The sequence below is a fragment of the Meriones unguiculatus genome, chromosome 4, assembly GCF_030254825.1.
Source record: "Meriones unguiculatus strain TT.TT164.6M chromosome 4, Bangor_MerUng_6.1, whole genome shotgun sequence".
Taxonomy (NCBI): domain Eukaryota; kingdom Metazoa; phylum Chordata; class Mammalia; order Rodentia; family Muridae; genus Meriones; species Meriones unguiculatus.
In genome coordinates this window covers 82,964,957-82,981,174 of record NC_083352.1, presented here as the reverse complement: position 1 = coordinate 82,981,174, position 16,218 = coordinate 82,964,957, and positions in this window count along the sequence as shown.

The window sequence follows — 16,218 nt, the reverse complement described above, 5'->3', positions numbered from 1 at the left end:
CAGCAAGTAAGTGCTAAGCCATCTCTCCAGCACTTGTCAAAACAACAACAACAACAACAAAACTATCGGAAAGTTTTTTTCAGAGGCCACTTGCTACCTTGGGGTAGGTTTGAGGCGGGAAGTAAATTCAAGTCCAGACATCTTTGCTCTTCACCCACACCTGGGCCAGAGGATGTTCTACTCCTGCTAACACTGTTCACATGGGGCTATCGGGGGCTAGAGAGATGGCTTGGTGGGCAAGTGAAGCAGGTCTGGTTTCCTTGGAAACTCAGTTTTGTCATGTGAATATGGTTTTTTTGTTTGTTTGTTTGTTTTGGTCCCAAGTGTAGGATGTGGGAATGTTTCTCAGGGGAAATAGCCCCTGAGAAAAACAACGCCCGTGCAAAGGCACATGATGTTTGTCAGCTGATAACTACCTCCTGAGAGGGACATGGCTTTTGTGAACTAGAAAACTCTGAGAAGGGTTAGATAGAAGCTCACAGGCAGCATTTTCTGCATCTTTATGCTTTTGCATTGCTATGCTTTGCAACGTTTTGGGTCTTTGGCTGGTCTTAGAAGAGAAAGATGCTCCAGAGAACTGCCTGTGCTCCTTTGGTGGCGCTTTGCTGCTTGTGCTTTGGACTTGCGCCATTTGGGTAGAGTCTAGCTGTTTCTACTGAATCGTTCTATTGCTGCTGACGAGTGTTGCTGCTGCTGCTGCTTTGCTGTTTGACTAGACTGCTGGTATTCTGATGACTGAGTTTGGTAATCCCCAAAGAACCCATCAACCCTTATCAGCAGGAAGTAGTTAAAAGAGGTCTGTAGCCTATTTCCCTACTAATCTCTTGTTTAAGGTGTGGAGGAGGTTGGAAACACCTTTACTTTCTTAAAGAGGAAAAGGTGTTTAAGAAGCTTAAATAAAGTAGGTGTTTAAAAAAAAAATCTAACCCTACAGTTAAGAATGCTTGCTGATCTTGCAGAGAACCTGGGTTTGGTTCCCAGCACTCACATGATGGCTCACAACCATCTGTAACTCCAGCTCCAAAGGATCTGATGCCCTCTTCTGGCCTCTGTAGGTGTTGCATTCATGTGGCATACACACAAACACACATACACGTAAGTAAAATAAAAATTAAAAAAGAGACCCTTCTACCTGCTTACTGGCATGGAGTGAGCCCAGAACACTGACAACATCAAATGCCAAAGAGGATGCAGGCAAGAGGGACTCTTGTTCATCACTTGGAAGAGAATTAAGTGGTTTCTCATTAAACTAGGTATAGTCTCACTGTATGATTTAGTGGTCATGTTCCTTTGAATTTACTTTGTATTGGAATTACTCAAAAAAAGTCTTCCACATGGATAGTTATTGGAATTTTTCCATAACAGTCCAAATGCAGAAGCAACTGAGCTGTCCTTAAGAAGATGAAAGGATAAGCTGTGGTATGTTTAGGAAATAGAATATTATTAAGCAAAGAAAAGAATTAAGCAACTGGGCTGGGGAGACTTCTCAGGAGTAAGAGCAATTTCTGTGCAATAATAAGGACATGAGTTCAAATCCCCAGCACCCACAGAAAAAGGCATTGCTACACACGCTTGTAAACTCAGTGCTGGCAGCAGTGGGGCAGAGATAGGGGGATTTCTGAGGCTCACAGGTCTCCAGTGGAAAAATGATGAGCTCTAGGTTCAAGAAGCCTGTCTCTACAACAAGGCAGAGAGTGATACAGGACACTTGATGTTCTCCTCTGACCTCTGAGTGTTTGCATGGACACACACACACACCACCACCACCACCACCACAAACGATTCAACAATCAAGCCATGAAAAGCAGAAGGGTGGTGGTGGTGGTGGTGGTGGTGGTGGTAGCACACGCCTTTAATCCTAACACTTGGGAGGCAGAGGCAGGTGGATCTCTCTCTCTCTCTCTCTCTCTCTCTCTCTCTCTCTCTCTCTTGTTTGTTTTGAGACAGGGTTTCTCTGTGTAGCCTTGGATGTCCTGGGCTCACTTTGTCCACCAGGTTGGCTTCGAACTCAAAAAGATCCACCTGCCTCTGCCTCCCAGAATGCTGGGATTACAGGCATGAGCCATTATGCCCAGCTGAGACTATGAGTTTGAGGGCAGCCTGGTTTACAGAGTGAGTTCCAGGACAGCCAGGGATACAGGAAGGAAGGAAAAAAGAAAATCAGGAGGGAACCTTGAGTGGCTATCACTAAGGAAAGAAAACCAATGGAAGAATCTGTGATTCCAACCCATAACAATGTTCTGAGACAGCAGACCTGCAGAGACAGTGTAAATGTGTGTGGCTGCCAGGGAGGTCAGGAGTGAGCCAATGGAGGACAGAGGACCCCAGAGGCAGGGACCACTCAGCACGAAGCTGCAATGATGAACACGTCCCCTCGCACCTCAGAACACATAGATCCAGGATGACACCTGATGGACGCTGGTGGATAATGTCTGTGGAGGTTCATCCGACTTAACAAATGTGCCTGTGAAGAAAGGGGTGCTGCTGGATGTGCACATGGGGGGGGAGCTAGAACAGCTAAGGCGTGCTGTTCCCTGCACACACTTCTCCTGTGGCCCCAAGACTGCTCTAAAAAGAAGGCCTGTTTCACACAATAAATCAGTTTTAAATGCATATAGTCCTATTGCCAAAATGACTGTAATGGAAAGAAATCGAGCTTCTTTTGTTCAACAATTTGTTAGTAAAACTGACTTGCAAAATTGGTTCTTTGAAGCTTGTTTGTGTCATCTGAGAGGCAATCACTTGAGCTGCTAGCATGCACTCAGTTATCTGCTGAGTCCAGACAAAGGAGCCAGAAGCCTTAGCATTTCTGTTCAGAGCTAAAACCATATAAGGTAGATTTGGGGAAGCAGGGTCTTACTATACTGTTCTGGCTGGCACTGGATTCAAATTCCTCCTGCTTCAACCTCCCCAGTGTTGGGATTATCAGCATGTGCCACCACACCCAGTGGGGAGTTCACTTTTTTTTTAAAAAGATTTATTTATTTATTATGTGTACAATGATCTGTCTTCATTACAGCTGCACACCAGAAGAGGGCACCAGAACTCCTTATAGATGGTTGCGAACCACCGTGTGGCTGCTGGGAATTGAACTCAGGACCTCTGGAAGAACAGGCAGTGCTCTTAACCTCTGAGCCATCTCTCCAGGCCAGAGTTCACCTTTTTAAACACTTGAGAGTCTTGGGATGTCTGCCACTGATTTGGGCATTTTGGCACTGGGGCGATAGCTCAGCCGTTGAGAACACTGGCTGCTCTTTCAGAGGACACCAAATTCTCAGCACCCATATGGCAGCTCACAACTGTTTGTAACTCCAGGGGATCTGATACCTGAATATAGACATAAGTAAAAACAAACAAATCACAGGGCTAGAGATATGGCTCATCAGTTGAGAGCACTGTCTGCTCTTCCGGAGGACCTGAGTTCAATTCCCAGCAACCACATGGTGGTTTACAACCATCTGTAATGGAATCTGATGCCCTCTTCTGGTACTTATTAAGACAGAGCACTTATATACATAAAATACACGAATAAATAAATCTTTTTAAAAAATTTTAAAGACGAACCAAAAAGAGTACTTCTGATGTCAGGCAGTGGTGATTCACAACTGTAATCCCAGCATTCGGGAGGCAGAGGCAGGCAGAGCTCTGAGTTCAAGGCCAGCCTAGTCTACAGACAAGTCTAGTCTACAGGACAGACAAGGCTACACAGAGAAACCCTGTCTTGGAAAAGAAAAGAAAAGAAAAGAAAAGAAAAGAAAAGAAAAGAAAAGAAAAGAAAAGAAAAGAAAAGAAAAGAAAAGAAAAGAAAACTGAAAGTGATGTAAGGTGGTGGTGGTATCCAGGACCTTCTTCTGAGTTTAGGGATCTATTTACAGCAGAGGACTGACAGGGAGGTGTGCCTGGTAGATTAAGTGACAGTAGAGGGTATATTTTAGCCATTAAGAGAGAGCTGAAATGTTGTTTTGCTCACTCTGAAGAAAAGAAACCTGACAACTGACAAAAGCCGAGTGCAGGAGCACACATCACCCCAGCACTAAGGGAAGCAGAGGCAGGTGGATCACTGAGTTCGAGGCCAGTGTGGTCTTCAAAGAGAGCTCAGGAGAGCCAAGGCTACACAGAGAAAACTTGTGACTTGTGTCGGGAAAAGAAAGAAAGGAAGAAAGAAAGAAAGAAAGAAAGAAAGAAAGAAAGAGAAAGGAAGAGAAAAAAGAAAGGAAGGAAGGAAGAAAGGAAGGAAGGAAGGAAGGAAGGAAGGAAGGAAAAAAGAAAAAAGAGAGAAAAGGAAAAAATGAAAAAGAAAGAAAGAAAACGGAAACCTGGCTGGGAGAAGGTTTAGTTGGCAAGCCATACCAGCATGGCTCAGGACCTGAGTCTGATCCCTAGAACCCATGTGTAACATCCAGGGGCAGTGTTCACATTTTTTACTCTGTGTGTGGGAGGGTGCATATGTAGAGGATCTCTGAGACTCACTGGCCAGCCAGATTAAAGACGACTTGGTAGGGCTCCGATCCAATGAGAGACTTTGTCTCAAAACACAAGTATGTGTGTGGGGTCCTGGGAATATAGCTCTGTCAGTAAGAGCGCTTGTTAGAGCACTTAGGGTTTGATTCCCAGTGCTATGTAAACCAGGTGTGTGGGTGCACGTCGGCAGTCCCAGCACTTAGGAGCTAGGCAGAAGAATCAGAAGTTCAAAAGCAGCTTGGACTACATGAGGCTCAATAATAATATGATAATATATAATATCATACAACACATATAATAAGATATTAAATACATTAAATTTTAATAATAATAATAATAATAATAATAATGATGATGATAATGATAATAATAATGCTAGAAAGATGTCTCAGCATCTAAGAGCACTTTCTTTGCCTCCAAAGGACTGGAGCTCTCATCCCAGCACCCACATCGGGTTCTCAAAACCATCTGTATCTCCAACTCCAGGGACTCTGCCTCTCTCTTCTGGCCTCCACAGGTACTGCACTCATGTGGCATGCATGCACACAGACACATAAATAAAAATAAATCTTTAAAAACAAAGTGGGCCCAAAGAGGTAGCTTGGAAGATGAAGGTGCTTGCTGCAGAGACTGGCAATCCAAGTTGGATCCCTGGAACTCATGTGGTGGGAAGAGAGAACTGAGTCTGGTCCATTGTCCTCTGCCCTGCTCATGTACATCACGACACAGTGTCCTCCCCCACTGCAGCCCCCTCCTCCACTGAATAAATACATAAATGCTATGAAAACAAACGAGGTGGGCAGCTCCTGAAGACTGATGCCTGAAGTTGTCTTTTAGCCTACACACACGTACACACATGCACGCATGCACACGCACACGCATCTGTGAAAAGCAAAGGCAGTACATTTATGGCAGATACCTGAGGCCTAGGCCTACCTCAGTGCCTCTCTAGTGGCGTGATGCCTGTCACAATGCTTGCGTCAATAAAATTCACCGAATTTTGTTAGAAACGAGTCACTATAGAGAGTGTGTCCTCAAGTGGCATATGCTAAACTCAGTGTGAAAGCATGACTTCCAATCCCAGAACACATCCCTTCACCACTCCCTACCTCCCTCCTCCAAATGCCTTTTATATCTGCTTCTGGGACCCTCCTGTTCTGGGTGCTTTGTCACCATGAAAGCACTTAGTGGATATCCTTGAGTCTGCTGTCTTCCCCCGTCGCGTTTCCAAGGGTTGTGTTCTTTTTTTCTTTCTTTCTATGGCCGAGGACTACCCCATTGTGTGGCTAGACAATACTAAGTTTGTCCATTTATGACCTGGTAGACATTTTGGACAGTGTCCACTTGCTGGCTCTGTGAACTAGTAGGTTTGCAAACATTCATATGAGGTTTGTTTGTTTGTTTGTTTTAAAAAAACTGTTATAAATTCTTTAGGATATTCAGATAGGATGCTGGTCTGTGCTGGCACAGGCATTTAATCCCAGCACTGGGAGGCAGAGACAGGTCTACAGAGTGAGTTTTAGGACAGCCACAGATACACAGAGAAAACCTGTCTCAATGACCTCCCCCACAACCACAAAGAATGAAAAAGGTATTTGGAGAGGGATGAGAGAGTTGCTTCTTATGGAAGTTCCATACTTAACTTATTATTATCTTATTTCATCAAAAGTATATTTATGTACTGTGTGTGTGTATACATGCATGTGGAGGTCAGAGAAGTTTTAGGAGTCAGTTCCCTCCTTCCATTATATGGGGGTTCTGGGTATTAAACTGAGGTTGTCAATCTTAGCAGCAAGCAGCTCAACTAGCTGAGCTTCTGAGCCATCTTGACGGCCCTTTCCTTTTGTCACTTATTATTAAAGGTTTATTTATTTTTATCTTATGTGTAGGGATGTTTTACCTTTTCATACGTTTGTGCACCATGTGTGTGGCTGGTATCAGAGGAGATAAGAAGAAGGTGTCAAGTCTCTTAGGACCAGAGTTACAAATAGTTGCTGGGAATCGAATCTGGGTCCTCTGGAAGATCAACAAGTGCTCTTTACTGCTCAGCCGTCTTTCCAGCCCCGCGAAGAAAGGGCTCCTTTTGACTTGTGCTCTGAGGGTGCACAGTCTATCATGATGGGGGAGGTACGGCGGCAGGAGCAGGAGGCGGCTGGTTGCGAGGCATCCACAGTAGAGAGAGAGAGATGCCGGTGCTCAGCTCGCTTTCTCCTCTGTATTCAGTCAGAGACCCCAGCCCATGGAGCAGATGGCGCCTCCCACATTCATGATAGCTCTTCCCTCTTCAGTGAAACCCCTTTGCCTCCCTCATAGATCTGCCCAGAGATGTGCCTCCGAGGTGGTTTCAAGTCCCATCAAAGGGACAGTGGAGGTGAACCATTGTCATTTGAAGTCCAGCTAACTTTGGATTTTATACAGCCTCTCTGTGATATATTTTGGATTAAACTCACACAGGGTCAAGGGCAAGAGTCTTTTTTTTTTTTTAAATTTTTTTCATGGAGATAGCCCTTCAATTGATTTGTTGAAAATAAGTTCTTTTGTGCAGTGTATTACCTTGACATCTTGTCAAAAATCCACTGACAAAATATGTGCAGGTCAGGGCCGGACTCATCGCTTCTGTGCAGTGACCTAACACCGACACCCCAGTGCCTCCGGCATATGTGGCTTATTCTTTGGAGGCTGAACATTAAGGTTTCTCTTTTGTGAATTTGCTAATTCAGGTCCTGTCCTTGTGACCACCTTTATTTAACCTTAGTGAGCCCTCTTGGCTCCAGACACGGCTTCCCTCAATGCCGGGACCTTAGCATATGGGGTAGGGTGGGGGAGCACAAACATTCAGTCTTCCACAGCTTGTCGGTTCCTGTGCCCTGGAGGGGTCAGCATCCTAGCTCTGCCTCCTTGACCTCTCCCGACAACACCCTTCTGGGCAACCCTGCCCTTGCTCGGCAGCTCTTCTGATGTTGGCCAGACAGTAGGATCTGATTATAAGCAACCCCCACATTTAACTCCTGCCTTGTCGACACACGGGACCGGAGGACCCGACGAGTCATGTCAGCCAAGCCCAGAATTCAGGAAGCATAACAGAACTGCCTGGAGCAAAGCAAGAAGGGACAAGGGGGACCTTAGCGCTCACACGCTTGGAAGCCGTGCAGAGAATTCTGGTCTTAACAAACTAAGGGGAATATTTGCTGTAGAGTTAAAAAAAAAATGGGCACATGACTTACGATTCTCAGGATTTACACTTTTCTGCATGATGGATCTTTCTTTTGAAGTCTACTTTTCTTAAGTATGAATGTTGCAGTCAGAAATGTGTTTATTCTCACATCCGTCTCTCCTGACAGCCTTCTGGGTCATAGATGATTGATTGATCCAGCGCTTCAATCCCTACAGCACAGTGGTAATTTCCAGATTCTGTGCTCTTGAGCTTGTTCACCATGACTTTGAAGGACAGCTCTCCTCATTAACTACTTGGTAACTCTGATACAAGCCCATACAGAACGGGCCTAGTCAACACCTGTCCCTTCTCACCAGTAGTGATGGCTGGTCTTCCCTGTCAGCTTGACAAGCTTTGCTGTCACCTAGGAGACACACCCCTGAGCCTGTCTCTGAGGATGTCTCCCGAGAGGTCTAACTGGGAGTGAAGATCAGCCAGTGTGAGTTAGCACCATCCCATAGACCGGACTGCTTAACAGGGAGAAGGCTAGCCCCACACTGGCGTTTAGTTTATCTCTCAGCTTCCTGACTGTGGCCAGGTAGCTCATGTGTCTACTGTCACACCTCCCTGCCAGGATGTACCATCTACTCAGACCACGACTTAAGAGAACCCCACTTTCCTTAAGTTGCCTTTGCTAGGTGTTCTGTCACCACAACAAGAAGTCACTAACATGTCAACTTTGAGGAGAATGACTTGGTACTTAATTTCCAGGAGGGCCACTGAGCGTTTTCCATTGTGGCATCATTAGAGATGCAAAGATTCTTACATATTCTTGTGTTTCAAGATAGCGAAGTCATTATCTTCTTTTTCCATGGCCAGATGCCCTATGCTGGGCCTCCAGGGACCCTTCAAGTTGTTTTCTATGCTACTTCGCTCTGGCCTTTTCCCCCTTTAATGCATTTTTTTTGTTTCTGGGAATGACAGATCACCATCTTAATCTCTGGACTCCAGACCTCATTAGAGACGTCTGCAGTTGGTGTGAGCTTAGCTGGAGGAGGAAGTCTGTGGCGCTAGTGTGTTTGTTCCTGGCTTGTCATTGCTACCTGCCTGCATGATTGTCAGAGGTCAGAAGCAGCCATTGTTTTCTGAAAGAGGAAATTAATCCTCAATTGCCAACTAAAAGTTAAGAATGCACAGTTTTTACTTAATGTTTTTGAGGTTATGTTTACGTGTTTACAGTTTATTACATTTAGTTGTTACTTTGCACGTACAGCAGTGGTTCTCAACCTTCCTAATGCTGTGACCCTTTAAAACAGTTCCTCATGTTGTATTATTTTCGTTGCTATTTCATAACTGTAATCTTGCTGCTGTTATGAATCGTAATGTAAATATTTGTGCTTTCTGATAGTCTCAGGCGACCCCCGTGAAAGGGTCATTCAAGCCAAAGGTTGAGAAATACTGGTGTATGTGATGTATGCACATGTGTGTGAGGAGAACAACCTGTGGGAGCCACTTCTTTCCTTACACCGCTCGTTCTGGGGACTGAACTCAAGGAGAAAGGAAGGGAAGAGGGGAGAAAGGAAAAATGTGAATACACGTACATATTTGTTCATATGTGTGTAAATAGCATAGGCTTATCTCCCCTTTCTTAGGAGGTAGGTATCACCCTCTACATTCCTTGAGATAGCTGATCTTCGACACACCATGGTCATCCAAGAGCCTTTGAACTCATTTGCTTAACCTCCCGTGGGAACACTTTATATGTAACACTCCAAGACCCTGTGTGAATGGGGCCTGTTTGCAGGATTTGGTGGTGAGGGTCTAGTGTGTATGCGATGTTTCTACTTGTCGATCTAGTCTCTCTCAGTAAAAACCCAAAGTATCCGAGTGCATCTTGGGGGAAAGAATTTAAAGGGCTAAGGCTTGTTTACAGCCATATTACTCGGAATGTGTTCAGGCTCATCAAAGGGCTAAGTTTTGAGAATTGCTTTTTCATTCCTCCACTTGGGGGTCTGTCAGTTTCCATTCTCCCCAGCAATACATTCTGTTTAAGCAATCACAAGTCTAAAAAAAAAAAAAGTATATAATTCTAGCCAGTCCTGTGGCTCATGGCTTTAATCTCAGTGTTTGAAAGTAAGAGGACTGCAGTGAGTTGAGGTCACAGCAGCAAGTTCCAGGTCAGGCCGGGTTACAGAATGGGAGACTGTTAAAACAACACACACACACACACACACACACACACACACACACACACACACACACAGGCACACACAGACACACACATTAAATATTTCCCACTTTCTTGAAGAATGTTGAAGCTATATCAGCATTCTTCCCATCCCCCGCCCCTGCTCCTGGTTGAAACAGTTCTCTGGGCTGCTTTACTTCCCCCTCTGCGACATGATAGCTACTGCTCATGTGTATGGGACAAGGCTTTGGCTCAACACAGGCATGGGAGTTTGGAATCTGCCTGAAGACTCACATTGTACTTTCAGACGTGTGCTGTCAGGGAATGAGACAGAGCAGGCCCCTGCTCCCAGCATGGGTGTGTTGTTGGTGAGAGGGCCAGCATGTCCAACTGTGAGTCCCTGTGGCTGCCAGCCTGTGTGTGAACATGCATGTGTGTATGCCAAGGGCTCAGCATGGCTGGCGGAGTCCTCCCATAACCTACAGACCAACCTCCTGCTTCTTGTGTAAATTCTCCAGGACTTTCACGTTTACTATCGTTTTCGAGATACTTATTTTATGTGCGTGCATATCTGTCTGAGTGTGGGTCTACCATGCACATGCTGTACCCACAGAGTCCAGAAGAGAGTATCAGATCCCCCTGGGACTAGAGATACAGATATAAACTGCACTGTGGGTGCTGGGAACAGAACCTGGGTCTTCGGGAAGAACAACCAGTGGCACAGTGCTTTGTTTGTGTGTTTGTTTTTTTTTTGTTTTGTTTTGTTTTTAGACAAGGTCATACAGTGTAACCCTGGCTGGCCTGGATCTTGCTATGTAGGCCAGGTTGGCCTGCCTCCTGAATGCCACCATTCCAGGCTAGCTAGCGTACCTAACCACTGAGCAAGCTCTCTTTTCTTCAGTGCGGTGAAGTGACAGCTCTCCTTCATCGGAGGGCCACTGGAAGGGAAGGTGTTTTCTGAGGGTGGGTGTTTTTCGCTTCCCTGTGTACTCCGTATTTTTGCCTGATGAGGACAGACTTAGCAGGAGGTTGCAGCGGCAGTACTAGACCTGCTGGGTTGTGAGAGATGTAGATTTTTCTGCTCATCATCCTTTTAACAGGAAATCAGCCAATATTTGACAATATTCAAGGCTAACGGAGTTTCAGTGTGAGAAGCTCTTATAGGAGCACCTCGTTATGTGAGGATAATTGGGATTAGGGGTAATCATTCGTATCTACTTAAACAAGGACTGCCATTTCAGAGAGGAGATGTGACAAGTTTTGTATTGAATGCCACTTAGCTGCTAACTGAAATGATGTGCCAGTTCCTGGAAAGAGCCCAGAGTGAACTGCCATGAATCCAGGAGGCTTGTCCCTTGTTCAGAAGAACGACGGCTTATTCTTCAACACACACTTGATTTTCACAGCATAGTCCTCAAAAGAAATTTGAGCAGAAATATTTGCAAGCCTCATCAGTGTCCTGGAGGGCCTTTCTCTGTCTGAAGTACTTGAATCAGTCGGTTTGGTTTTCATCTCCAGTTACAGCCGCCGGTCTGCTTCTGTGACCCTCAGCTTCTTGAAGGTTCTGTGGGTCTGGGATAGTTCTCTGGGATGGCCTTCTACTTATCAAACATTGCTGTTTCTCTCGGCTTTGCAATGTCCCTGCTCTTTACAGTTCTGCCAGGAAAGCCAAGAAGAGTAAGCCCTGAGATGCCCAACTACGGTCTGGGTGGGACTTCTAGGGATGTCACCAGTCCTCTCACTGACTCTTGATGACTTTTGCCTCCTGTTGTAGCTCCAGTAAGGACCACCCGGTTTGTGGCTGGTGATTGAACCCAGGCCCTCGCACAAGCTCGGTAATGAACACATCCCCACTGAGCTACCTTCTCGGCCATCTGCTCTTGTGTTTGGTTCTTGGTCTAGGGATGTAGACCAGTCCTAGCGCACATGTCTAGCCTACGAGACCCTGGGTTTGTATACTCAGACCATGAAAAGGGAGGAGGAGGAGGAACTTGGAGAGTCAGATCCTTATGAGCCCGAGGCTAGCCTGAAAAAGGACTAGGGCACACTAATCATGTGAGTCAGCCATAGCCTCTGAGCCAGGACATTCTCGGCCACCGTCTGTCCCCTTGAGTCTCTCTTGCACTGAGGTCCAGCACTGTGCACGGTGTGAGAAAGACCGAGCTTCTGATCTGCCAGTAATGCTAATGGAGAAACACACTTAAAGAGTCTCCAACGTGAGGCTGATGGCACGGCTCAGTGGGTAAGAAGGCTTGCTGTACAGGCATAAGGATTCAATACCCAGAACCCACACAGAGAGATGAGTCTGGCATGGTCTGGAACCCCAGCATTGTGTAGAGCAGAGCAGAGCAGTGACACGGAATACCTGGGCTTACTGGCTGACAGCCTAGCTCAGGCTCACTGAGAGACCTTATTGCAAGGGAATAATGAGAGGTCAGGACACTCAGGTTTCTCTGGTGCACAGGCATGAGTATATGCATGCATACACACATAAGCATAGATAACACATGTGCATATAACACACATGAGCATATAGCGTACAATCTCTAGTGTGTGGTCTATTTCAAAGGGCTCTCATTTCTTCACCCATGTTTTTATTAGTGTACTTAATTTTTGAGGTGGGATGTTCATTTTTCGTTTTTCTTTTCTTTTTTTTTTGAGACAGGGTTTCTCTGTGTAAGAGTCCTGGCTGTCCTAGACTCACTTTGTAGGCCAGGCTGGTCTCAGTCTCACAGAGATCCACCTGCCTCTGCCTCCCTGAGTGCTGGGATTACAGGTGTATGCCACCATGCCTGGTTTAGCATATTTAAATTAATTACATAAAAGAAAAGGTTTCATCACATTCTCACAGGGGGACATAGTATAAGTTAATTGTACTTAAACCCCATGACCCGATTGTTTACCCTCTTTCTTTGTGTCACAGAATTAAAATACCTATTACATACTGTTAGGGATTTTTCTTCCTTCTTTCCTCATCCCTTTTCCTATCCCCTCATCTCTGCTTCTTTTCTCTTCCCTTCCTTCTTTGTAGTTCTGGAGACTGAATCTAGGGCTTCATGCACGCTAGGCAAGCATTCTATCACTGAGCCACAGCCCAAATTCTGATTAGAGATTTATTTTGTTTTCTTCCATAAAACTCCAGCAAACAACACATCAACAGTGGACTGGACCAGGATGTGAGATGCGCTGGAACATGGTGAACGTGAAGCTCTGACCTTTTATGACAAATTAAAGGTTGGGGAGATGGCTCAGTGGGGAAAGACCTTGCCGTACAACCAGGGCCTGAGTTTAACCCCACAGACCCATGTTCAAAGGCAGACGAGGTAGGCTGGTATGTAATTCCTCTTTATGGTGAATGGGAGGTGGAGTGCCTGGTGTACTGGGTAGAAAAACAACAAAGGAACTCTGCCCTTCCTTCCTTCCTTCCTTCCTTCCTTCCTTCCTTCCTTCCTTCCTTCCTTCCTTCCTTCCTTCCTTCCTTCCTTCCTTAGGGTTTCTCTTTGTAGCCCTGGCTGTCCTAGATTTCACTCTGTAGACCAGGCTGGCCTCGAACTCACAGAGAGGTCCGCCTGCCTTTGCCTCCTGAGTGCTGGGATTAAGGTGTGCACCGCCACCACCACACAGCAGGGACACTCTTTCTAGCAAGGTAGAAGGCAAGGACTGACACCCAAGGATGTTTTCTGAACTACACACACACACACACACACAACACACACACACACCTCCGTTCTCACATAAGAACAAATACACAAATAGTACATGCATGCATGTCTCTTACACACACAAAAGATTAGAAGAAAAAAGAAAGAAAACGAGTCAGATACATACAGTGCTCTCAGACTTTAAGAGTGGCTAAACTCAGTTCTTCTTGGAAGCATGCCTTATTAATATGTATTGGTGGAAAAGCTAATAAAAGGCAATCTATGTGATTAATCAGCAATTAAATAAACAAGGAAATCACAAAATTTGCAGGCAAATGGTGGGAACTAGAAAAGATCATCCTGAGTGAGGTATCCCAGAAGCAGAAAGACACACATGGTATATACTCACTTATAAGTGGATATATAATAATCCTACATATAATATAGGATAAACATACTAAAATCTGTACACTTAAAGAAGCTAAGCAAGAAGGATCAATGCTCATTCAGAAAGGCAAACAGGATGATATCTGAAGAGGGAGAAAACAGGGAACAGGACAGGAGCCTAGCACAGAGGCCCTCTGAAAGACTCTACCCAGCAGGGTATTGAAGCAGATGCTGAGACTCATAGCCAAACTTTGAGCAGAGCAAAGGGAATCTTTTGAAAGAAGGGGGAGATAGAAAGACCTGGAGGGGACAGGAGAGCCACAAGGAGAGTAACTGATACTCCAACCAAGGACCATGCATGGTGATATTCTAGAACCCTAGCACAGCTGTAGCCCTTGGCAGTTCAGTGTCCAAGCGGGTTTCCTAGTAAGGGGAACAGGGGCTGTCTCTGACATGAGCTCAGTGGTTCGCTCTTTGATCACCTCCCCCTGAGGGGAGAGCAGCCTTACCAGGCCACAGAGGAAGACAATGCAGCCAGTCCTGATGAGACCTGACAGGCTAGGGTCAGAGAGAAGGGGAGGAGGACCTCCCCTATCAGTGGACTTGGGGAGGGGCAAGGGAGGAGAAGAGGGAGGGAGGGTGGTATTCGGAGGGGATGAGGGAGGGGGCTACAGCTGGGATACAAAGTGAATAAACCATAATTAATTAAAAAATAAATTTTAAAAAAGAAGAAAAAAGAGTTGCCATGGTCATGATGTCTCTTCCCAGCAACTGAAACTTTAACTAAGACAACAGGGTTCTGGTGAACAGAAGCTTTCTAGAGACTTCCTCAGGGTAGAATTTCTGCTTCACGTGCCAGGACATGGGTGGCAGGCTGAGATGGTGGGTTCTCCACTCAAGGGAGCCAAGGTCTCTGTCTGGTTGGTACTAATGATCCTGTTACAAAGGTGATTTAGGGACTCAGAATCAAAACAGTACTTTAGATATAGCAAGGCAGGTTGAAAAACCACGTGATGGTCTATCAGCTCGAATCCTTCCATCTGTGAACATTGATCTGTTTCCTGTTGCCACGGTTACCTTAAGGCAGTCCTCTGGATAGAGTCATGCTGTGACTCATCACCCTCTCCTGTTGGAATGCTGAGCCCTGGGCACTGTGATGCCAATTCTTTAGATTTCTCGAAGGAATGTCAGAACTCCTATTAAGAAAAATGGCTGTGGTGCTAAGAATGACAAACAGTGCTCCTGATTCCCAAATCTAACAAAAAAAGCTTCTCTCCTGGGTCATTTTGCTGACAAATGCCTTTTCTTTTTTCTTCTCTTTCCTTTTCTTTCTTTTTAATTTTAATTTTATTTTTATTAATTAGTTTATTCATTTGTATCCCAGCTGTAGCCCCCTCCTCCATTCCCTCCCAATCCCCAATCCCCCCGCCCTCCCTCCCTCCCTCTTCTTCGCCTATGCCCCCCCCTTTTTTTTTGAGACAGGGTTTCTCTGTGTAGCCCTGGCTGTCTTGAACTTGCTCTGTAGACCAGGCTGGTCTCAAACTCACAGAGATCAGCCTGCCTCTGCCTCCTGAGTGCTGGGACCATTACCCAGCTTTTTTTTTTATTTTATTTTTAAATTAAAAAAAAATTTTTTTTTAGAAAGAAATTGTCTAACTATGTGGCCTGGCTGGCCTGAAACTTGACCAGGATAGCCTCGAACTCATAAAAATTCTTTTGCCTCTGCCTTCTGGGTGCTGGAATTAAAGATGTGCACCACCACACCCTGCTAATCTTGTTTGTTTGTCTGTTTGTTTTTACATCCCCACTGAAGTTTCCCCTCTCCTGCCAGTATCCCTGCCCTCCTCCACTCCTGGCTCTCTTCAGAAAAATGCAGGTCTCCATGGATGTCAACCAGCCACAGCATATTAAGTTGCAGGAAGACCAGGCACCTATTCTCCTATTAAGGCTGGATGAGGCAACCCAATAAGAGGAAAGGGTCCCAAAAGCAAGCAACAGAGTCAGAGACAGCCCCTGCTCCCACTGTTGGCTGTCCTGCAGGAAGACCAAGCTACACAACTGTAATGTGTGCAGAGGGCCTGTGCAGGCTCCTGGTCAGCAGTTCAGTCTCTGTGTGCCCCCATGAGCCCAGCTAATCTTGTTTTATGAGGGTAAATTTTCAATGCGTTTGTTATTATTTTAAACACAGAAAAGTGAGAAATATCCATCAGAATAATTTCGTGTTGGCCACAGCGAATATACTGATAAAGCACTCATTTTTACAAAAGATTGTCTAGTAGGACTGTAGCCATCTAAGGACATAAGCCTTGGAACTGTACCTTAGGAATACGACCCCTTTTTTTCTTCCCTGCACGATTAGAAAGTCTGGGGTTGAGTTGTTTCTTTGG